At 50.7% G+C, this 24,301-nt stretch overlaps 1 long non-coding RNA gene across 2 annotated transcripts; it reads left to right on the top strand.

The window, feature by feature from the left end:
* Window positions 1-6,010: 6,010 nt before the first annotated feature.
* Window positions 6,011-23,719, top strand: LOC135981537 (uncharacterized). Of its 2 annotated transcripts, XR_010598592.1 has the most exons (5): window positions 6,011-6,157; window positions 6,557-6,652; window positions 14,242-14,355; window positions 22,352-22,511; window positions 23,194-23,719. It is a non-coding gene; the product is annotated as an uncharacterized LOC135981537 (long non-coding RNA). The 2 variants fall into 2 exon arrangements; XR_010598591.1 differs by lacking the exon at window positions 6,011-6,157 and having other exon boundaries at window positions 6,405-6,652.
* The last annotated feature ends 582 nt before the right edge of the window (window positions 23,720-24,301 follow it).

Here is a 24,301-nt window from a genome sequence, read left to right as displayed (position 1 = left end):
CATCTCATCGCCGTCACCGGCTGCGCGCTTGTACAGCCTGTGCGCAGTGTCTGCAGCTCCACTGCCAGCTCGCTCGGGGCAAACCTTCTCTTCTGCAGTATCCCGACGCTCTTCCTGCAGCCACTCAGTCTCATGAACAGCTGCTTGCAGAGCCTGTTCTGAAGCCTTTAGCGTCTTCTGTTGCCTTTTTGCTACTGCCGCTGCATAGGCCAAAACCTTTTCGGTCAGGGTCTGAGAACCCACCATGGACTGCTCCACCCTTGTGTTTGTCCCTCCTCCAGTCTGCTTCATCTCTGGGCCAATCATTTTGTCCTTCATCTCCCCGCAGCACCCGACAGGGTGTGTTGGTGGAGGGTCTGCAAGGTCCATGGCCACCCCAGCCACCTCCACCTTGCCTGCCTCATGGGGGTTTGTGTCAGAGGACACCTTCTCCTTTCTTTCTAACTTCTTAGGGCCCTGGCCCCTCGTTCAGCCACTCAGCAATTTCCTAAGCAGGCCGTGTCTTTTGATATGGCCTGCTTCTCTGCCCCCAAAACAAAGAACTCTTGCTCCCATCTTGGCATTAGGCCACGTTTGTACACTTTCTCATGCCCTTCTCCCTGGGCTAACCTTCTCAGCAGAGCCCAGGCATGCTCTCCTTCTCTGCTCTTTTTGTCCATGGGCATAGCAGACCCTGGGTTGATTTCCCTTTGCAGGATCTCTCACAGGTATTGCTGCTGCTGCGTCTGTAGCTCCACCTGCACTTCCTTCTGCGTCTGTTGGTTTTCTAGGAGCTGCTGGAGAAACCCCTAGATCTGCTTTGACTGCTTAGCCAGTCCCTGGAACTGAAGTGGGAAATCCAGCGACCAGCTTGGTCCCTTGATACACCTGCTTGGGGGAGGGATAGCTCAGTGGTTTGAGCATTGGCCTGCTAAACCCGGGGTTGTGAGCTCAATCCTTGAGGGGGCCATTTAGGGATCAGGGCAAAAAACTGTCTGGGGATTGGTCCTGCTTTGAGCAGGGGATTGGACTAGATGACCTCCGGAGGTCCCTTCCAACCCTGATATTCTATGATTCCTTCAGCAACCAAGACTTCCCTCACGGATCACAGGGGGAACTCAATCCTGCCAACTATGCTAATCATAAATGAATCTACTCATCGTTAGGTGCCCCCCAGCAGCCAGGCATGGCATCACAGCCCTCTCGCTGGGCTAGCGTCCCCCATCCATGGTCGCTCCAGCACCACGGCAGTTTCTCTGCCAGGTAACTCCGGCCAGGTCACCACCTTTAGTCCACCCTTCTGGGGCCCAGCTTGCCTCACACTAAAAGTCCAAAGAGGTCTTTCCACAGACAGAAGTCCTTCTGCCATCGCTGGGGCACTTGCTCAGCCTGTAGCCCCCTTGCTGGGCTTGGGAACCCTCTCCAGGTGCGTGTACGCCGCCTCCTCTGGGGCCGGTAGGGGAACCCAGTCCCACCCTGACATTGATAGCAGCTCAGGGCCCTGGACCCAACAGCTAGGTCTGCACCTTTCTCTTTGCTGCACTTTTCCAACCTCTCTTCTCAAGTTCCCCTCCAGGCTTTCCTTGCTGCTCTGAACTTCCTACCTCGTTTTCAATCCTGTTGCTACCCCAGCTGGGGTGTATCACCACTGAAGTCTGGCTCTTTAGGGGGGCGGATATGGTGCCTCTCAGTTCGGGCTCATTCTGTAATCAGCTTTCTGTGAGTGCCAGGGGGCTCCATTTCCCCTTCCACTAGCTCCCCATTTACAGAGAGCCAGAGCAGTACCTGCAGCAGGGAGCGGGAGTTGCTGGTGGCCTCAGAGGCACAGGCCCTGCAGCGCCTCGGGCACCTGGCGCAAGTGCCGCATGATACGGAGCTGGCGCATCACATTGGCCGTGACGTCCTCCTGCTGCAAGGGAACGAGAACCTGTCTGAGACTCAGACGCCTCCGAGGAATCAGGGGGATTAACGGCCCGTGGAACCAGCAGCATTTCCACCCAGCCCCTGCCCACCTCTGAGGGATGGATTCCCCCTCCTGACTCCCAGGATGGAGTCTTGTTGTCCTTCCTAGTGACCTCCAGTGGCAACCCCCCTCCTTGTACGGGGAGCTCCTGCCACCTCCCCCTCAGTGCCCCTGACAGCTGTTCCACCTCCAATCCACAGCTCAAGTTCTCAGACCCCTCTCCTCCAGCCCCACCCAGGTTGGGTAGAGAGGGGACTGTAGCGGGGGGACAGGAGGGATTCTGGCAGCAGTGAAGTGGGATGTGGGGAGGTTGAGACCTTTCCCCAAGTCACCCCAGCCACTAATGCTGAAGCCGCAGGATGGCAGCCCTGGTGAATGGGACGGATCGGCAGCCCCTGCTGACTGAATCCTCCTGTTCTCTCCAGCAGGGCCGGCTTTAGGAAGGGCGGGGCCCAATTCGAACATTTTTGGCGGGGCCCCGGCAGGGATGACTAACAAAAAAAAAAATGTAAAAAAAAGCCTTTCATTTCTTCCATGTATTATTTACTTTCCATAACTATATAAATAATAAAATTATATATTCTGTACATTGCATCATATATGCTGTTGATCGGTTATTAATGAGCTCCATTTCACGTGTCTGGGTCGCCGCCACTCCCTGGGGGTGTGCTAGGGTGACCAGATGTCCTGATTTTCTAGGGACACTCCCGATTTTTGGGTCTTTTTCTTATAGGATCCTATTATCCCCCACCCCCTGTCCCGATTTTTCACACTTGCTGTCTGGTCACCCTAGTGGTGTGCACATGTGTGGGTCCCAGCTGCTCCCTGCCCCCCTCATTGAAGCAGGTGTGCAGGGTTACTGCCCTGGGAACTGCAGGGCACCAGTGGACATGGGGCTGGCTGGAGGCAGGGCAGGGGCTCACTGGAGGTAGGGTCTGGCTGCAGGCAGGGCAAGGGGTGCGGGGCTGGCTGGAGACAGGGGTGTGTGGGGCTGGCTGGCTTTGGGCAGGGCCACAGGGGGGTGCGGCAGGGGTTGCCTGGAGACAGGGCAGGGGGTGCGGCAGAGGCTGGCTGTGGGGAGGGGGTGCAGGGCTGGCTGCAGGCAGGGCAGGGGGGCAGGGCTGGTGCGGGCAGAACAGGGGGGGCGGGGCTGGAGGTAGGGCAGGGGTGCAGCAGGGGCTGGCTGCGGACAGGGGGTGCAGGGCTGGCTGGAGACGGGGCTGGCTGTGGGCAGGGCAGGGGGTGCGGGCTGGTGCGGGGACGGGGTGCAGCAGAGGCAGCTGGAGCCCCAGCCCTTTAAATAGCCCCCGAGCCCCCCGCTATTCCAGGGCTCTGGGGGCTATTTAAAGGGCCCAGGGCTCCCCTGCTTCTACCGCCCCGGCCCTTTAAATAGCCGCGGGAGCTCTGGGGAAGCAGCGGGGCTCCAGTGGCTATTTAAAGGGCCGGGTTGGTAGAGGCAGCGGGAGCCCCGGACTTTTTAAATAGCCCCCAGAGCCCCGCAGCCCTACCCCAGGGCTCCAGCAGTGGGGGGCTGGTGGCAACTTAAAGGGCCTGGGGCTCCGGCCCCTGCTGGGAGCCCTAGGTCCTTTAAATTGCCCCCTGGGAAAGCCGAGCCACCCTGGTACAGCGCACCGGCTCTTGCCGGTACACCGTACCGGGGCTTGGGCCCGGGGCCCGATTCAGGGGAATTGGTTGAATTGGCCTAAAGCCGGCCCTGGTGGGGGTATGGCCACAGCGCCGCAGGGAAGGGAACCCTGAGGTGTGGGAGCTGGGTGGGTACTGCGAGTTCCTCCTGAAGGGACGGGGGTTGGCCAAGGTCACTCAGCCCCGGGGTGTGGGAGGGAGACTGGCTGAGGGCACTCAGAGCCCCAGGAAGTGGGGGGGGCTGAGGGGAGGGACTGACCAGGGGCACTCAGAGCTCTGGCGGGGGGGCTGTCCGGGGGGGCACTCACAGCCCCAGGAGGTGGGTGGGGGAGGGGCGCACAGGATTTCCGGAATTCCCTGGCAGTGAAGAGCTGCTGGTGGCAGGGAGGAGCCAGCCGTGACAATCCCGACTTGGGATCCCTGGCTGGGCTAGTGGCTATGGGGGCCCGTGGCCAAGCTGCAGTGGAAGGTGACCTGAAGGAAATGCCTTGGCCTCCAGCTAGGAAGGGCCTGGGCCAGCAATGACCCACCGTGCAGTGTCCCAGCTCCCTGCCCCACACCTGCGGGGCACGGCCCCTCCTCTGTAGGGAGGTTGGCATGTACCTTAGTGCTGCTTCCTCCATCCCCAAAGGCCTCTCCCAGCCAGTCTCTGGCAACCCCTGCCGTTCAGTACGCACATTACCCTGCTGTGACATACCGGGGGGGGGAACCCCTCGGGTATTCGGGGGCTGTCACACAGCTGGGCAATTTAACCCGGCTGGGCAGGAGTGACTGTCTCCCTGGAGCTGGGGTCTCTGCTCCTCTGAGTCTCAGCCCAGGTGTCTCTCTGCCCTTCCCCCCAGTCACCCCCGGGCGAGGTGGGAGAGCCCCACGTTAGGTTCCAGCCCCGCATTCATACCCACAAGTGCTGGTGGGTTCCAATCCCAGCTGAACACGCCCACCCGGCCCTAGTGCGGAGCAGAAGGGCCCAGAGCTGCCCCACAGACCCTCTGGCTCTCCGAGCCAGCTCTTACCCATCACTGCAGCACGTCTGGCCCAGGCTGAACGCTGCTGCTCTGTTCAGAGAGGCTGGCACTTCTCGCTCCTGCCGTACGAGGGGCAGGTGCTGCTACCGACTGCTCCCCCTAACCCCCGCCCTGCTGCGCTCTGGGAATGCTGCCCTGCTGTGGAGCTCTCAGGTGTCTTGAACTGGAATTTGTTTGGAGAGAAACTGCTAAGAAGCCCTATCAGCCCCGAGCAGAGAATACCTGGGAGCCTGCCTGGGTCGGGCGGGTCTGGTACAGCCTCCCCCCAGATAAGGCTCTTCCCTGGACCTGCCACTCATTGGAATCTGGAACGATTCCCTCCGAGGTAACACCCGGGGCAGCCAGGGCAGGGCAGGGCACGGCCTGCTCCCCGGGAGCGTTAGGGCTTTCAGGAGTCAGAGGTGCCAGCGGAGCAGGTTGTACGTTAAAGCAGCGAAGGCAGTTGGGGGGGGCAGAGGAATTGGGTGCTTTGCCATTGCACTTGATCAGCTCAATTTGAAAATTCTTTCAAAGGAAATCCAGATGTATACATCTGACTGGGGTACATGTACACACATACACACGCACACTCACATGTGCACACACTCATGTGCACATACACGTACACACATACATACGCACATGTACACATACATATCTATACAGACGTACACATACACGCACATACGCTGTCCCTGGAGCGCCCCAGGATGCGACTGACGGGGTGGCTGGCTATTATGGAGGCAGAAGTGGGTTGGGAGAAAGTAATCAAGAAGAACTTTTGCTGAAAATGCAAACCTAAGCTGGAAATCTGTGCAGGGCTGGGTCAGCGAAAATGATCTTTTGAGCTGTTCTTATTATTAACCGTGGTCCTGTACTTCCTGGTTTGCGTCGGACCCAGGCAGGAGACTGGGCTGCTCTCAGCTGTAGAAGCCATTGGAATGAGCCAGGTCGGAATGAGCCAGGCCCTCAGAGCCTTCTGCCACCAATCGCCCCAGCACTCACTGATCCACACCAAACCACGTCCTTCCAGTCAGGCAGTTTCATATGCACACGTCAAACCCTTGGTTTGCCACTCAGACACCACGGTGATGGGCACAGTAAGGACCGAGAGACGCTAAACAGGCAGACAGACAAGGAAATAGTGGCCCTGCCTACAGGTGTGTGTGTGGTGCAAACGGATGAACACCAGTTGCTGGCTGAAGGCACAACCTTAATTCCCGCATCTCCTGTCTGTCAGCTGTCAGCTATCGTTCGCTTGGCAGCCTGAGCTCTGATTTCTAACGCAGCGTTTTGCTCTGGCCTATTGTGGTTCTCATGTCCGGGGGCGCCTTGGCTCCTGGTATCAGGAGCGGTGCTAAGGAGGCTGCTTTTCAAAGGTCCTTAAGTAGGGTTGCCAACTTTCTACTTGCACAAAACCAAACGCCCTTGATCCAACTCCTTTCATGCCCTTCTCTACGGCCCCACCCCCACTCACTCCAGCCCAGCCCACCTCTCTCAGTCGCTCACTCTCACACCCTCACTCACTTTCACTGGGCTGGAGCTGGGGGTTGGAGTGCAGGGAGGGGTGAGGGCTCCGGTGGGGATGCGGGCTGTGGGATTGGGCTAGAGATTAGGGGGTTGGGGTGCCAGAGGGGGATCCGGGCTGGGGCAGAGGGTTGGGGTGCAGAGTCTGGGAGGGAGTTTGGGTGCGGGAGGGGGCTCAGGGCTGGGGTAGGGGATTGGGGTGGGGGTGTGGGGTCTGGGCGGGATTAGGGTACAGGAAGGGATTCCGACCTGGGGCAGGGGGTTGGGGTGCCGGGTGTGAGGTCTGGGAGGGAATTTGGGTGTGGGAGGGGGTTCCGACCTGGGGCAGGGTTTCTGGGTGCGAGCTCCGGCCAGGCGGCGCTTACCTCAGCCAGCTCTTGGTCAATGGCACGCCGGTGCTAATGCAGGCTCCTGACCCCTGGTCTCCCTCCGCTGGCAGGCTCTGAGCAAGGCCTGCCCAGAGAACATGGATGACGAGCTCTCGATCCTGCTGACAGCACCCCCCAGCACAGACAAACTCCAGCACATCTTGGAGGTGAGCAGAATGGGGAGGGGCCACAGGGGTTTTACCTTAGCCCTGGGGACTCCTAGAAAGAAGAGACTGGAAAATTCCATGTTTCTATTGGATCTTTCTGAGTATGCATTTGTGATATAAACTCACTGGGTGACCTTGGTGTGACGTTATTGACATTAACTGGGACCATATAGATCATTGTTGCAACCAAGGTCCTGTAGTGGCACCCAAATCTTGTATAAAGGGGGTCAAATGGGGTGTCTAGGACAAGGTTATGGTTTACTGGTTATGATTATGCTGTCTATATGTATGTATCAGTTTTGTAGTCGAAGTTATGAATATTGGCTCTATACTGTCTGTATGGCAAACTTATGCTATGCTTCTGGGTGACATCCCAGACAAACTGAGATTAGCTCTGCCTAGTCTGCTTGATGGCCCATTAAGGACCATCAGCTATACAATGGACCCATTGAGAGAAGGCAGATACGCCTTGTAACTCAGCAAAGTATGCAGGGACTGGCCCATGTGACTCCAGACTCCATTTTGCTGTAATTTTCCACAGTAAGAACAAAGAGGTGATCTTACACCTGGAAAAGACTATATAAGGCTGATGCCTGATCTCCATCTTGTCTTCAATCCTGCTTCTTACCTCTGGAGGGACTTTGCTACAAACTGAAGCTCTGAACAAAGGACTGAATGACCCATCCCAGCTGGGGATGTATTCCAGAGACTTGATTTGAACCTGCAGTTTATTCCATCGCTGCTGCAAGCCTGAACCAAGAACTTTGCCATTATTGTATGTAATTGATTCCATTTAACCAATTCTAACTTTCATCTCTATCTTTTTCCTTTTATGAATAAACCTTTAGATTTTAGATTCTAAAGGATTGGCAGTAGCGTGATTTGTGGGTAAGGTCTGACTTGTACATTGACCTGGGTCTGGGGCTTGGTCCTTTGGGATCAGGAGAACCTTTTTCTTTTACTGGGGTATTGGTTTTTATAACCATTTGTCCCCATAACGTGTGGCACTGGTGGTAATACTGGGAAACTGGAGTGTCTAAGGAGATTGCTTGTGAGACTTGCGGTTAGCCAGTGGGGTGAGACCGAAGTCTTAGTCTGGCTGGTTTGGTTTGCCTTAGAGGTGGAAAAACCCCAGCCTTGGGCTGTAACTGCCCTATTTGAGCAATTTGTCCTGAGTTGGCACTCTCAGCTGGGTTCCGCCAGAACCGCATTGTCACAGTGGCGTAGTCGGCAGGATCCACAGAACCAGGTCAATTAAGCTTTGGGTCAGAACCCCACGCTATCCAAATTTGAGTTTTGGGATTGAGAGTTTTGTTGGTTAAAGAGCTGCTGCAATGGCTGAGCAAAGAGCATATGAGGGACTTGGCAAAAAAGCCCTGGAAAATTTGTGTTCAGAAAAGAGGATATGCTTTAGAAAGAAAGCTACAAAGGAAGAACTGAGAAATCTGTTAATAGCCAGTGATCAGGGGGCAAGAGCACAGCCCTTACCTGAGGCTGCAGAAGATGCAGAAAAAATTAGGATGCAAAGTGTGACAAGTAAACTGCAATTTGAGCATGAACAGAAGCTAGCAGATCTTCGATTGCTGGAGAAGCAAAAAATAGCAGAGTTAGAAAGAGAGAGAGAGAAAGAGGCTGCTGAGAGAGAGAAAGAGGCTGCTGAGAGAGAGAAAGAAGCTGATCAAAGAAAGAAGGAGGCTGATGAGAGAGAAGAGAGAGCTCGTAAGGGACGTCTAGAGCTGCTCGCTGCTGAACAGGAGACGGCCAGACTTCAGCTCCAAGTAATGGAAGAGCGGAGAAAGTCATCCCCACCTGGTACTCCACTTCCCCCCCACCATGAGAAAAACTGGGAAAGGATGTGTCCCATTTACAATGATACTGAGGATATAGAGGAGTTTTTGTCTACCTTTGAACGCCTCTGCAATCTGTACCAGATCCCTGAGGGTCAGCGAATGCCTGTCCTGCTGACCAGACTGACTGGAAAAGCCAGGGAGGTGTTTAATGACTTGGGGGAACAAGAAGCCTTAAATTATGAGCGGTTTAAGGATTCTGTGTTAAGGCGGTTCAAGGTTACTCCTGAATCTTACAGAGTTAAGTTTAGAGAGTTTAAAATGTCTAAGGATTGTACTTTTGTAGAATGTGCTCATAAGCTGATGGGTTTTGTTAAAAAGTGGGTTATGGGAGCCAAGGTTCATGGGAGTTTTGAAAAACTGCTGGATTTAATAACTTTGGAACAGTTCTTAGACATTGTGCCGGACAATGTGAGAGCAGCTGTGTGTGACAGGGACCCTGAGTCAGTCCTACGGGCAGCAGAGATTGCGGATGCCCATACCCAAAACAGGGCTCGAGAAGGGTGTAAAACCCCGGGGAAAACTGATCACCATTCTCCCCAGTTCAAGAGGAGGGAAGGATTTAAAAATAAACCTGACTCTTCTAAAGGAGTTCAAGGGGGTCCGGGGGGTAGGAACTCACATCCCAGGACGGAACAGGTTACATGCTATCACTGTGGTATGCTGGGCCACATGAGACCAGACTGCCCGACACTGAAGGGCGGCCCAAAACCAGCAACCCCAAATGCCACGGCCAATGCTAACCCTGTTGTTGTAAACTCACAGGCAAGCCACACAGAGCCCAGCATTGGTGCCCTGTGTGCAAATGCTGTTTCTGTGGTCTCTGAAGAATTTGACCTTAAAACTCACATTAGAGCTAAATATGGGGGAAATAATGCAGAGTTTATTAGCAGTGCAGAAGTGAATGGAGTGAGGTGTATGGCATGGAGGGACACCGCAGCAGATATTACTCTGGTTAAAGCAAGTCTTGTCAGGAAGGAAGATTATTTGCCAGGTGAAGATGTAACTGTTGTAGCCTTATCTAAGTATTTTGTCAGGGTGCCTTTGGCTAAAATCCACCTGAAATGGAAGGGATTGGAGGGCACCATGGTTGTGGGAGTAAAAGACATAATCCCTAAGGATATTATGATTGGAAATGATATTAAAGCTATGGTCAGTCAAGTTAATACAAACCAGGCACGAGAGAGGATTGATCCTAAGGTTGTGCCTATGGAGGGTTTCTCCAAAAGTTTGTCTTTGGAAAGTAGCTGTTTGGCTGTGAATGAAGTTTCTGAATATCTATCTAATGTCTCAGAAGTAAATCTGAAATTAGATCAAGCGAAGGGAGAGGAGAACAAGGAGATTTTGGATGAGCCTAGGCAGTCTTGTGAGCTGATGGCTTTATCTAGTCAGCAGTTTGGGAAGGCAAGGAGAGTGGAAGATGAGTGTCCCTATACCTTATCTGTTTCCTGTGCGAATAATAGTGACAGTGAAGGAAATGTGCCTGTGTCTGTCAGGGGTATTGACTTGCCTATGGAGGAAGCTACCCCAGTCTCCAAGCAGTTGTCTGTGAACAGCCCGGTGTGCTGGGACAAGGGAAATGAAATCCCAAATTATATGTCTAGTAAAGAAAAATGCGTCTCCAACTCTTTTTTGTCTGTGGAGCAGACAGAAGGTGCCTTTCGGCCTGTGATGGTTGAGAGTAATTTAGTTGTCTCAGAGTTGGTTCTGGATTCAACTAAAGCCCAGGAAGGGAATGGTCCTAAGTTTGCATCTGCTGGGGAGAATGGCACCGTAACTAGGTTGCATCCAGTTAGTGTCTTAGCGAAATCCCAGAGACCAGACAATTCTGATGCTTGTATTGGGCCTGTTGCTCATGTGTGGTTGGAGAAGGGTGTAACAACTCTGTCTGATCAGGGTGATACCCTAGCCAGGGCACAAGGAGAGCAGAAAGGTAATTCGGTTGTGTTACCTACGGACAGTTTAACAACTTGTAGCAAAAAGGAAAAAATTCCTAAGCTGGTGTGTGGCAAAGAGAAGGGAAGTATTTCTAACCTTTTATCTAGGAAGTCTATGGGTTCACCTGAAAGGGGATTGTGTAGAGATCTGCCTGATGGGCCAGAGGTGATCCTGAATGTAAGTAAGACCCAGACAGAGTCTGTTGTTGCTCAGGAAAGTGTGCCTTTAGAGCAAGCCCTAGGTGAAGAGGGTAAGGGCAGAATTTCTGTGAGGGGTGAATTGCTGCTTAGAAAAGCTCCTGGAGAAAGGATTCCTCATGGTACTCGGTGCATGCAGTTCCCTGCAATTGAAGGGTGTGAGAGTGATTTAATCAAGGAAGTTTCAGTTCCTAGCAGCCAAAAATTGTCTGTTGTGAATGGATCCTCTGACTTTCCTTTTAAAAGATCCAGTGTGGGTAGCTTTGAGAAGGTCTCAGAGGAAGTAAAAGTTGTTAAGGAATTGAGGCATCCCTATAACCGAGTGGCTGTGTGGGGCCAACTTGTTGGGGAGACAATGGTGTTGGAACAGGAATGTCTCCTTTCTGATTCTTTAAATGAGCAGTTTGTGCTTCAGGGTTTGAGGACAGATTTGGTTACTGATGTGTCAGAGCAGAGCAGTTTTATGGCTAAATGCTTGAGGATGCGGGGGAGAGCAAGCAAACTCTCACCCGCAGACCCTTTGGATTTGTGTGGTATCTCTTTAAGACAGAGTCCAGCCTTGGAGATGATAGCAGTTACGAATATGAAAACTGGTGGACTGGCTCTGGTCTGGGGTAGTGCAAATTACTTGCCTGGCTGGGAAAGGGAGGACTTGCTAATAGCTGTTAGCACAAAGGGCCCACCCCATCAGCCAGTGAATTCTGTTAAGCAAGAGAAATCGGGGTTTGATCCTGCAGGACAAGGAGGAAAGAGAAAACTGAATTTTGCAAAGGGAAGCCACAGGTTAACCCTAAAATGCCCAAACTCCAATGGTATTGAGCCAAAGGTGTGGCATGACAAACATGACTGTAGATGGACACTTGCAATGAACTTGTTGTTATTGCTAAATTTTGTAATTAACAATGTGCCTAATCTTTTGGAGAATCCCTTGAACATGTTAAAAGGAATACATGAGAACACGTGTTATGTTAAAAGGCCTTGTTACACTGGGGTTTCACAGGTAATGCCTATAAACAATATGGGAACTTTTCACAGGGGAAAGGACATTCCAGACCTAATGTGCTCTATGAAAAGGAAGACTGAGGCACACTACCATATTGCTTTCATGGCTAAATGCCAAGATTCCTGGACTATGAAGAACATTAATATCTGCATTTATTCGATGTTAATTGGGTTCCAAACATTTGCCCGAGCTTGTATGGATAAAGTAGCAGTTTTCTTTAGCTCTTGGCAAGATCACATGGCACATACAGGAACCATGCTGCCAGAGCAGATCCAATCCACTATTGTTCTAACTAAGTGTTACCTTGAGTTTGTAAAGAGGTTCAATCATGTGGTTGAACATGATTTTGATAAACCATTTCTGTTACACACTGGTACGGCTTCTAACCCAATACTAGCTGTAGTGAGACAGAACCCAGGATGGGGAGCTCTTGGGATGCAGTCAGTGATGTTTGTGTCATCCCTTCCTGCATCAATTTTGCGTTGGGGGTGTGACGTTATTGACATAAACTGGGACCATATAGATCATTGTTGCAACCAAGGTCCTGTAGTGGCACCCAAATCTTGTATAAAGGGGGTCAAATGGGGTGTCTAGGACAAGGTTATGGTTTACTGGTTATGATTATGCTGTCTATATGTATGTATCAGTTTTGTAGTCGAAGTTATGAATATTGGCTCTATACTGTCTGTATGGCAAACTTATGCTATGCTTCTGGGTGACATCCCAGACAAGCTGAGATTAGCTCTGCCTAGCCTGCTTGATGGCCCATTAAGGACCATCAGCTATACAATGGACCCATTGAGAGAAGGCAGATACGCCTTGTAACTCAGCAAAGTATGCAGGGACTGGCCCATGTGACTCCAGACTCCATTTTGCTGTAATTTTCCACAGTAAGAACAAAGAGGTGATCTTACACCTGGAAAAGACTATATAAGGCTGATGCCTGATCTCCATCTTGTCTTCAATCCTGCTTCTTACCTCTGGAGGGACTTTGCTACAAACTGAAGCTCTGAACAAAGGACTGAATGACCCATCCCAGCTGGGGATGTATTCCAGAGACTTGATTTGAACCTGCAGTTTATTCCATCGCTGCTGCAAGCCTGAACCAAGAACTTTGCCATTACTGTATGTAATTGATTCCATTTAACCAATTCTAACTCTCATCTCTATCTTTTTCCTTTTATGAATAAACCTTTAGATTTTAGATTCTAAAGGATTGGCAGTAGCGTGATTTGTGGGTAAGGTCTGACTTGTACATTGACCTGGGTCTGGGGCTTGGTCCTTTGGGATCAGGAGAACCTTTTTCTTTTACTGGGGTATTGGTTTTTATAACCATTTGTCCCCATAACGTGTGGCACTGGTGGTAATACTGGGAAACTGGAGAGTCTAAGGAGATTGCTTGTGAGACTTGCGGTTAGCCAGTGGGGTGAGACCGAAGTCTTAGTCTGGCTGGTTTGGTTTGCCTTAGAGGTGGAAAAACCCCAGCCTTGGGCTGTAACTGCCCTATTTGAGCAATTTGTCCTGAGTTGGCACTCTCAGTTGGGTTCCGCCAGAACCGCATTGTCACACTTGGGGTAACTCACTTCCCCCTTACGGCATCAGTCTTCTCCACTATCAAATCTACACTGGGGAAGAAGGACAGAAGCCCCGACAATCACCTTCACCTCTGGGTGTCTGGTCCTGGGAGCCGAAACCAACTGGACTATCTGCCCCATCTCCTAAACTGCCCTGTCTTTCCCTCCTAGGGCCTTGTCCTTAGTGCTCAGCCTGGCCCCTTCCCAGCTTGTCCCTGACCTTTAAAGGACACTCCAAGCCCCTCCCATGCCTGCTTCCCTTGGGGTCTCTCTCCTGGCTGAGCACAGGCTGCCCTTCTATCTCTCAGCAGGCCTGGGTCCTAGTCACAGGCTGCTTCTTGTCACGTGACCCCAACACTTCTTCCCTTCGCCCTAGGAAGCTGCATCACCTGGGCTAGGTGCAGTTGAGCTCCAACCCCTTTCCTGGCCATCTCACCCAGGGACAGGTTGAAACTGGAAACCTGTGGGTAACATTAACTGGTTGCTCCCAAAGGTGCTGAAGACACAATGGAAGAGGAAATCCTTTGGCCTGGATTGAAATTATTCCGACTGAAAGTGAATGAGAGAAAATAGGTCCAGAGTTCTCTTCCTAGCAGCAGAAAATGTAGCGATTGATAGAGGTTCAGGTCAGAAAGGACCATTATGTGCATCTAGTCGCCCCTGCTGTATAACTCAGGGCTAGAATGTGACCAAGTGGTTCCTTCAGCCAACCATAGCATGGGACTGAGCCAGAGCACGTCTTTTGGAACGACATCCACATGCAGGAGAGCCAGCTGGCTACCAGAAAATCTCTCTTCTGCAGTGACGTGGGCTTAAGGGACACGGGGGAAAAGACATGGCGGCTGTGACTAAACTTAGAGCAGCAAGGCCAGGAAAACCAGGGTTAGGTCCCAGGCCTGGCTATCAGATCTGCTGTTTTCTATTCCTGGCTTTGGGACCATGAGCGAGTCTCTGCACCGCTGGGTGCCTCGGTTTCCCCAGCTATCAAATGGAGCTAATCAAGGTTTTGTTTGTTCTCCCCATTTTACAGAGTGGGAAACCGAGACACAGTTGGGACCTGTCTACACTACAGGTCTGTCGTGCGTTTGTAATCTGCTGACCCCCACATGTTGTTCAGAGCCTATGGATAACACAGCTCCTAAAGGTACCTTTGTTCTGTGCTTATCCCCTATGTACCAGCAGGGCTGGACAGCATTTCTCACTGTGATGTGGGGAGCAGGTCCTGGGTACTAAGGGTCTGAAGAAGCTCTCAAGGACTAATTTTTTAAAATAATTGTTATCAATGAATTGGGAGAAAACATAGAATCACTGCGGATAAGATTGGGGGGTGACAAAATACAGGCAGAGTGGTAATTCCTGATGGCGAGAGGGCAGTGATACAGAGCGATCTGGCTCATTCGGCCAGCTGGACCCATTCAAAGAAAACAAGTTTGAGCAGAGCCCAATGCAAGCTCCTATACCTGGCAACAAGGCACGCCGGCCACACCTCCAGAATGGGGACGTGTATCCAGGAAAGCAGTGACTCTGAAAAGGATTTAGGGGCCAGAGTGGAGAAGCCACTCAACATGAGCTCCCAGTGTGATGCTGTGCTGAACAGGGCTAAAGCCATCATTAGACGTAGGAGCAGAGCCGTGAGTAGGATAGGGAGGTGACACAGCAGCAGTGAGACTGCTATTGGAATACTGCCTCCAGTCTTGGTGTCCTCCTTTGAAAAAGATGGTCCTAGAAATTGGAGCTGGAGCAGCAAAGAGCCATCAAATGTTCTGAGGGCTGGAGAAAAATGCCTTCTAGTGAGCTATTGAAAGAGCTTAACCTGTTTAGCTTATCAAAAGAAGATTGAAGGGGACTTCATTGAAGTGTTGAAGTGCCTTAATGGAGAGAAAATACTGGGTATTAAAGGGCTCTTTAATCGAGCAGAGAAAGGCAGAACAAGACCCAATGGCTGGAAGGTGAAAAGAGACAAATTCCTATGACAAATAAGGCACAAATATTCAACAGCGAGGATGATTGAACACAGGAAGAAGCTACCAAGGAAAGTGGTGGATTCTCCATCTCTTGATGTCATTAATAAAGACTAGATGCCTTTCCGGAATGTGTTTGCCCCAAAAATAGCTATTGTGGTAGACAGGAGGCCTGTGATATGCAAGGGGTCAGATTAGACGCTCTAACTGTCTCCTCCGGCCATAAAGTCTACTCATTTCAGAGAAACCGAGTGTAGCATTGGGAGCAGCCTCTGATGTTTTACTGTCTAGCCGGCTTGCTTCCTAGAATGAACACTCATTGAGCGGGGTGATCCACAGGGAGTAGCTCAAACCTCCAAAGGGTCTGGCCTGCGGCAGGACATTAACACTGCAGGGGAGGGGTGTGTGTGGCAGTGACATCACAAAGGCCTTTTGCAGGACCTCAGCCTATTGGCCAAAGGTGCAGGGGAGGTGGTGACCTCACAGAGGGATGCTGACATCAGCCAGGCAGGACAGGGGCGCAGGGCCAGGGAAACCTCAGAGACCCCTGTGGCTTTCCTTCAGCAAGTCTCCTTCTCGAGGTCTCTCTTTGAGGTCTGAGAGAGTATTTGGGTTCACGTACGTGAGCACCAGGAGGAACCTCTTTTGAGTTTTCTCCTTTCTTTTTCCTGATTTCACTAGAAAACAGACGTCCCTTTTTAGAAGGTAAGAGCCTCCGAGAGATTTGGAACCTGTTCAGTCTGATGCATCTGGCGCCAGCTGAATTTTAGGCATGGAAAACACTAGCTTAAGGTGGCCGAATTTTATTCCCCACCTGGGATTTTGTCCCTTAGAATCACTGGGGATATTAGGGTTTGTCCTTTTTCTTTTACCTTTTCCTCCATCCCTCCCTCCTTTCTCTTCATCTCTTACTTCTTTTGTCCTTTCCCCGTTCCCCTCCCACCACCAGGAGGGGGTGTGTGTGTCGTGGGGGGTGCTCTACAACTCCCATTGTGGGACGTCCACCGAAAAATGTGGCGTTGAAATAGTGCTCAGACAGTGATCCCCAGCGGTGACCTGGGCCATCCTTTGGGCTCTCTGGTGAGAACCCTCATCCTCCCGCCCCTCGGTCGCTACCCTGATTGGCTGAGCAGGGGGTTATTGACAGGGAGGAGACTCAGGTCCCTGTTGTTTTCTTTTAAGACCAAGTAAATAGTCATAACCAGTCATATGTTCGACAAATTTTGCTGCTTCTCTGCAGTTCATTATTTTCTCTACCATTCCAGTTCTCCTAAAATACTTGCTGAATAATTACTATGAACTCTTGCTGGTCTGGAACTCACTTGAGAACACTTTATTCAGGTCATTCAATGTCTGAAATTCAAGATCCGATGGTTAGTTTGAAAATCAGGGCTCTTGGGTCCTATTCCCAACTCTGCCACGGACTGGCTGTGTGACCTAAGACAAGTCAATTCTCCTTGCTCAGCCTTAGCTTCTCCCTCTTTCAAGTAGGGATAACAATCCGCTCCTACCTACCTCCCGACAGGTGGAGGATGGGGATCTATTGGAGAGTGTCACTAGGAGCAGTGCATAAGATGAGGTGTCCTATCACGTTTACTCAGATCAGATTAGGACATAATAGAATGGCTGAAATAGTCTATTTTATTTGTATTTTATTATGTTGCAATTGTTAAGAGCAGCAACTACTTAGCTCAGACTGAAACATCTTATCTAATTTTTGAGATCTAAGTGTCTCCTCTTTGTGTGCGACGAGACAAACACGTACTCCTGTTCTTTTTGTGACACAGAAGATGCTTTTGTTTTGCAACAAAATATTTTTGCAAAGAATTTTCATGCCACTTGATATGATTTCAAGAAACAAACTGGTTTAGTTTGAATGGGATTTTCGGACAGAAACGGTTTCAATGAAATTTCCCCACCATCTCGATTTCTGGGCTCTATCCCTGTCTTTGGGGGGTTTGCTGTCTGTTAGAACAGGAGTCTGATTTGGATAGGGATAGAGACCTCTTCAATGTTTTTAATGAAGTAAATACTAATGGGAATTGTGTGATCATGGGAGACTTTAACTTCCCAGATATAGACTGGAGGACAAGTGCTAGTAATATAATAGGGCTCAGATTTTCCTAGCTGTGATAGCTGATGGATTCCTTCACCAAGTAGTTGAAGAACCAACAGGAGGGGATTGCATTTTAGATTTGGTGTGGGTAGTGAGGATCTCTTAGAAGAAATGGTTGTAGGGGACAGCCTTGGTTTGAGCGATCATGAGCTAATTCAGTTTAAACTAAATGGAAGGGTAAACAAAAATAGATCTGTGACTAGGGTTTTTGATTTCAAAAGGGCTAACTTTAAAAAATTAAGGAAATTAGATAGGGAAGTGGATTGGACTGAAGAACTTGTGGATCTAAAGGTGGAGAAGGCCTGGAATTACTTCAAGTCAAAGTTGCAGAAACTATCAGAAGCCTGCATCCCAAGAAAGGGGGGAAAATTCATAGGCAGGAGTTGTAGACCAAGTTGGATGAGCAAGCATCTCAGAGAGATGATTAAGAAAAAGCAGAAAGCCTACAAGGTGTGGAAGATGGGAGTGATCAGCAAGGAAAGCTACCTTACTGAGGTCAGAAAATGTAGGGACAAAGTGAGAAAGGCCGAAAGCCATGTAGAGTTGGACCTTGCAAAGGGAATTCAAACCAATAGTAAAAGGTGTAAAAGGTTCTATAGCCATATAAATAAGAAGAAAACAAAGAAAGAAGTGGGACCGCTAAACACTGAGGATGGAGTGGAGGTTAAGGATAATCTAGGCATGGCCCAATATCTAAACAAATACTTTGCCTCAGTCTTTAAGAGGCTAATGAGGAGCTTAGAGATAATGGTAGGATGACAAATGGGAATGAGGATATGGAGGTAGATATTACCACATCTGAGTTAGAAGCCAAACTCGAACAGTTTAATGGGACTAAATCAGGGGTCCCAGATAATCTTCATCCAAGAATATTAAAGGAACTGGCATATGAAATTGCAAGCCCATTAGCAAAAAATGTTAATGAATCAGTAAACTCAGGGGTTGTTCCGTATGACTGGAGAATTGCTAACATAGTTCCTAGCTTTAAGAAAGGGGAAAAAAGTGATCCGGGTAACTACAGGCCTGTTAATTTGACATCTGTAGTATGCAAGGTCTCAGAAAATGTTTTGAAGGAGAAAGTAGTTAAGGACATTGAGGTCAATGGTAATTGGGACAAAATACAACATGGCTTTACAAAAGGTAGAGCGTGCCAAACCAACCTGATCTCCTTCTTTGAGAAGGTCACAGATTTTTTAGACAAAGGAAACGCAGTGGATCTAATTTACCTCAATTTCAGTAAGGCATTTGATACGGTTCCACATGGGGAATTATTAGCTAAATTGGAAAAGATGAGGATCAATATGAAAATTGAAAGGTGGATAAGGAATTGGTTAAAGGGGAGACTACAACGGGTCGTACTGAAAGGTGAACTGTCAGGCTGGAGGGAGGTTACTAGTGGAGTTCTTATATTATGGGAACAAGTAAATAACTTTTCCTTATTCACTTTCTTCACATCACTCATGATTTCATATACCTCTATCATATCCCCCCATAGTCTCCTCTTTTCCAAGCTGAAAAGTCCTAGCCTCTTTAATCTCTCCTCATATGGGACCCCTTCCAAACCTCTAATCATTTTAATTACCCTTCTCTGAACCTTTTCTAATGCCAGTATATCTTTTTTGAGATGAGGAGCCCACATCTGTACACAGTATTCAAGATGTGGGTGTACCATGGATTTATATAAGGGCAATAAGATATTCTCCGTCTTATTCTCTATCCCCTTTTTAATGATTCCTAACATCCTGTTTGCTTTTTTGACTGCCACTGCACACTGCGTGGAAGTCTTCAGAGAACTATCCACGATGACTCCAAGATCTTTTTCCTGATTCGTTGTAGCTAAATTAGCCCCCATCATATTGTATGTATAGTTGGGGTTATTTTTCCCAATGTGCATTACTTTACGTTGTCCACATTAAATTTCATTTGCCATTTTGTTGCCCAATCACTTAGATTTGGGAGATCTTTTTGAAGTTCTTCACAATCTGCTTTGGTCTTAACTATCTTGAGCATTTTAGTACCATCTGCAAACTTTGCCACCTCACTTTTTACCCCTTTCTCCAGATCATTTATGAATAAGTTGAATAGCATTGGTCCTAGGACTGACCCTTGGGGAACACCACTAGTTACCCCTCTCCATTCTGAAAATTTACCATTTATTCCTACCCTTTGTTCCCTGTCTTTTAACCAGTTCTCAATCCATGAAAGGATCTTCCCTCTTATCCCATGACAACTTAATTTACATAAGACCCTTTGGTGAGGGACCTTGTTAAAGGCTTTCTGGAAATCTAAGTACACTATGTCCACTGGATCCCCCTTGTCCACATGTTTGTTGACCCCTTCAAAGAACTCTAATAGATTAGTAAGACATGATTTCCCTTTACCTAAACTATGTTGACTTTTGCCCAACAATTTATGTTCTTCTATGTGTCTGACAATTTTATTCTTTACAATTGTTTCAACTAATTTGCCCGGTACTGACATTAGACTTACTGGTCTGTAATTGCCGGGATCACCAATAGTGCCCTTTTTAAATATTGGCGTTACATTAGCTATCTTCCAGTCATGGATACAGAAGCTGATTTAAAGGACAGGTTACAAACCATAATTAGTAGTTCCGCAATTTCACATCTGAGTTCTTTCAGAACTCTTGGGTGAATGCCATCTGGTCCCAGTGACTTATCAGTTAATTCCAAAACCTCCTCTAGTAACACCGCAATCTGTGACAATTCGTGAGATTTGTCAGCTACAAATGCTGGCTGAGGTTTGGGAATGGCTGGAAGGTGAAAAGAGACAAATTCCTATGACAAATAAGGCACAAATATTCAACAGCGAGGATGACTGACCACAGGAAGAAGCTACCAAGGAAAGTGGTGGATTCTCCGTCTCTTGATGTCATTTAATAAAGACTAGATGCCTTTCTGGAATGTGTTTACCCCAAAAGTAGCTATTGTGGTAGACAGGAGGCCTGTGATATGCAGGGGGTCAGATTAGATGCTCTAACTGTCTCTTCTGGCCATAAAGTCTACTCATTTCTGAGAAACCGAGTGTAGTATTGGGAGCAGCATCTGATGTTTTACTGTCTAGCCGGCTTGCTTCCTAGAATGAACACTCATTGAGTGAGGTGATCCACAGGGAGTAGCTCAAACCTGCAAAGTGTCTGGCCTGCGGCAGGACATTAGCACTGCAGGGGAGGGGTGTGTGTGGGAGTGACATCACAAAGGCCTTTTGCAGGACCTCAGGCTATTGGTCAAAGGTGCTGGGGAGGTGGTGACCTCACAGAGAGATGCTGACATCAGCCAGGCAGGACAGGGGCGCAGGGCCAGGGAAACCTCAGAGTCCCCTGTAGCTTCCCTTCAGCAAGTCTCCTTCTCGAGGTCTCTCTTGGAGGACTGAGAGAGTATTAGGGGTCACGTACATGAGCGCCAGGAGGAACCTCTTTTGAGTTTTCTCCTTTCTTTTTCCTGATTTTACTAGAAAACAGACGTCCCTGTTTAGAAGGTAAGAGCCTCCGAGAGGTTTGGAACCTGTTCAGTCTGATGCATCTGGCACCAGCTGAATTCTAGGCATGGAAAACACTAGCTTAAGGTGGCCGAATTTTATTCCCCACCTGGGATTTTGTCCCTTAGAATCACTGGGGACATTAGGGTTTGTCCTTTTTGTTTTACCTTTTCCTCCATCCCTCCCTCCTTTCTCTTCATCTCTTACTTCTTTTGTCCTTTCCTCTGTTCCCCTCCCACCACCAGGAGGACTCTGTGTGTGTGTCGTGGGGAGTGCTCTGCAATGGGAACAGGGACAATTCTCCAACTTTGGGCAGTCGAGAGCCTGGGTGAGATAAGGGGCGTTAAAGCCCTTTGTAAAGGAGAAAGGGGAGTTTCATGGTGTTGAGGACCAAGGAATTCTAAACTTTGCTAAAACATCTAGTCTGCAGAAACCAGAAATGGTTGGGGCCACATTGTAACCATTGTCTTTTTTAAAGCCCATTGAGGGATGTGAGTCCCACCCTTTTAGGTATCTGGGGTGCTGGGAGAAGAGAAGAGGTGCCTGTCTCCATTTTATGGCCTCAACAAACTAAGTGCTGTGCCCCAGTTCTCGTCAGAGATCCCTGAAAAAGAACGTCTTCCCATCCATTAACATACCTGGAAAGATACTGGAACTCCTTATTAAACAATCAGTTTGTCAGCACCTACAGGACAATTTGGTTCTTAGGACTAGTGAGCATGGACTTGTCAAGAACAAATCATTCCAAACCAATCCTAGCTCCTTCTTTGGCAGGGTTACGGGCCTAGTGGAGGTGGGTAAACAGTAGATGTGATCCATCTTGGTGTTAATAAGGACATTCTCAGAAGCAAACTAGGGAGATGTGGTCTAGATGCAATTAGTATAATATGTGTGCACAGATGGTTGAAAGCCGGTACTCCAACAGCCCAGAACCAAACACTCCTCCTCCTGGGCAGTGAGCTCTGACCTCTAATGGTCAGATGCTGCTTAGCACTGTCAGAGCAGCTTTTGCTGGGGGATTCTCCCAGCACTTTCCAATAGTGGGAAAGTATGAAATCCCCATTTGACTGCTGGGGACAGAGCCTAGAGCGGGGAGCAACTTACCCAAAGTCCCACAGGTCAATAGGAAACCAGCAATGGAACCCAGGAGTCCTGACTCCCAGTTCCCTGCTCCAGTCACTCCAGCGGAGCACACTCCCTCTCAAAGCAGGGGGACCGGACATGAAGGCCTGGTTGTAATTGCCAGCTATGGGAGGGAGTGTGCAGCAGTGGTTAGTGAAGGGGCCTGGAAATAAGGACTGCTGGGTCCCATCCCTGGCTCTGACACTTGGTGTGACCCTGAGCCAGTAGCTTCCCCACCCCAGGCCTGTTTCCCATCAGTAGGGTTGGGGTAGCAGCCCCTACAGACCAGGGGGGATGGGAGGCTCCAGGAAGGTGTGTAAAGTGCCGGGATGTCAGGATCCCGGAGGTGCTGTCACCCCCACATTAGGCCAGTGTTCTGCACCCCCTGCTGCTGGCCGAGTTTCTCTGTCCCTTGGCAATAAGATAGACTCTTGTTTTCACAGCCAGTCGATCGCCCAGTGCTATCCCCCTGCCTGCTGGCTGGGCAGGATAACTCCTCAGGTCACCACCACCCTCTCCAGCCTGCCTTGGCTTTGGGGAGTGAGGAGGAGGGCGAGGGACGATACTGAACATCCTCCATCCATCGCTCCGTCAGCAGAGCAAGTGAGTGGCATTAGGGTTCCCCGTTGGCGTCCCCTGTCTGTCTGGGGAGAGGCAGAAAGAGGGGGAAAGAATCTCTCCCAAAGGAGATTGGATTTGCAAACCGCCCCCAGGAGCCCCTCGCTCTCAGACCGGGGAGGGGCTTCTCCAGAGCCGTCTCCAGTGTGTTTGGAAAGGTCCCAGCAATGGGGCTCCCAACGCTTCCCTTGTGGGAGACCATTCCCCAGGCTGAGCGTCTCTGAGCTGGGCCAGACCCTGTGAGCTGCTGAGCATGGAAATCAATGGGAAAGGCGGGGGTCCTGGCCTTGCTCTGCCTCGGGACTTTGACCTGGGGAATGGTTTCCCAGGAGAAGTCCAGACTCCTGGGTTCTGTTCCTTCTCTAGCCTGGGGGGGAAGTGTGGCCTGGGACGGCAGGAGGGAGCTGCTTGTCCAAAGTGACTGAGCCCAGTGATGGAAAAGGAGGAGACTCCCCGGGCATTGCAGCCCCAGAGGTGACGAGGGGGAACGCTGGGAGCAGATCATGCAATGAACTCCTGCCAGTGTGTGTAGATTGCATTACATGCACCCCTGTGGGGGGAGGAGGAGCTGCTCTGGCTGGGGCAGGGATGGGGAGGGACCAAACAGGCTGGTTAGTGAGAGGCTGCCTTGACCCCAGACTCACGCCCGCTCCCCGCTCGGTTCCAGGGTGGCCAGGCTCCTGAGGATGTTCAGGAAGAAGGCTCTGCAGGTGGCCCCAGAGCCTGAGGGAAGCAGCTGCCATCTTCCCCGGGAGCAGAGCGGCCCCTCCGTCCCCCCTGGCGGGGAAGGAGCTCCCGGCCAGGCCAGGAGGTGGAAGTGCCCAGTCTTCTGGCGGAGAAAACCCGCTCCCAGCGCAGGCGCCGAGGTGGGAGAGGCCAGGTCGAAATGGAACTGGGCCAGGCTGCGGCTGGGCAGGCAGGACCCAGCGCAGGAGGGGAGCCGGGCAGAGTGACTCTGGGACATGTTGTGTGGGCAGCAGCAGCCCCAGGAGCCCAGCCCTGATTCCCAGCAGGAGGCATCGCCCGGCCCGGTCAGTGAGGACCTTCCAGCCTCCCCAGGGCAGGAGGTGGAGGATCCCTGTCCCACCACCAGCTGCTCGGCCCGCTCCCCATGGGACAGCAGCAGTGCCTGGGACTCGGGCAGCAGCGAGGCCGATGGGCGCCGCAGCTTTGTTCCAGGTGAGGAGTCAGGCTGGGCTCAGGGAGAGGTGAGGGCGGGGCTGTGAACACCCTGGGCCCAGGCCCTCGATCAGTGCTATGGGGGCGGATCCCCAGCCCAGGGGTCTGGCCTGAGCCACATGAACCCCACTGACACTAGATGCTGCCACTTTGGTCCTCGGTGCTCCAGTTGGGGGGAGGCACCTCCCAGGGAGTCCAGGACACCGTGGGGGGGTCTCTTTGCTATGGGCTCCTGAAGGAGTTGGGGGCTGAAGGCATCACTGAGACGGGGGAGTGTGGGGCCCGATCTGCCCTGGGTCCCGGAGGTGGGAAGGGGACACATTGCCCCAGCGTGCCCCTGTCCTTCCCCCGAGTGGCAGCAGGCGTCATCCTGTCCCCTTCTCTCCCTGGTGCAGGGACTGCCAGGGACTCAGGGGACGAGGAGGAGGAATGGGTGGACGTGGCCACAGAGGAGGCTGCTCTCAATAACAGCCGAGAGCAGCTCCAAGACGGAGAAAAGGTACAAACGTTCCCCAGCTGTGCTGGAACCGAGACTGTCCTGCCCCTTCCCAGCACCTGACCCCCTGCAGAGGGTCTTGTCCCTGATGATCCACCAG

The sequence above is a fragment of the Chrysemys picta genome, chromosome 2 (genome assembly GCF_011386835.1).
Source record: "Chrysemys picta bellii isolate R12L10 chromosome 2, ASM1138683v2, whole genome shotgun sequence".
Lineage (NCBI taxonomy): Eukaryota > Metazoa > Chordata > Testudines > Emydidae > Chrysemys > Chrysemys picta.
Note: the sequence above shows the minus strand (reverse complement) of the source record. Positions and strands in the feature narration are given on the sequence as shown.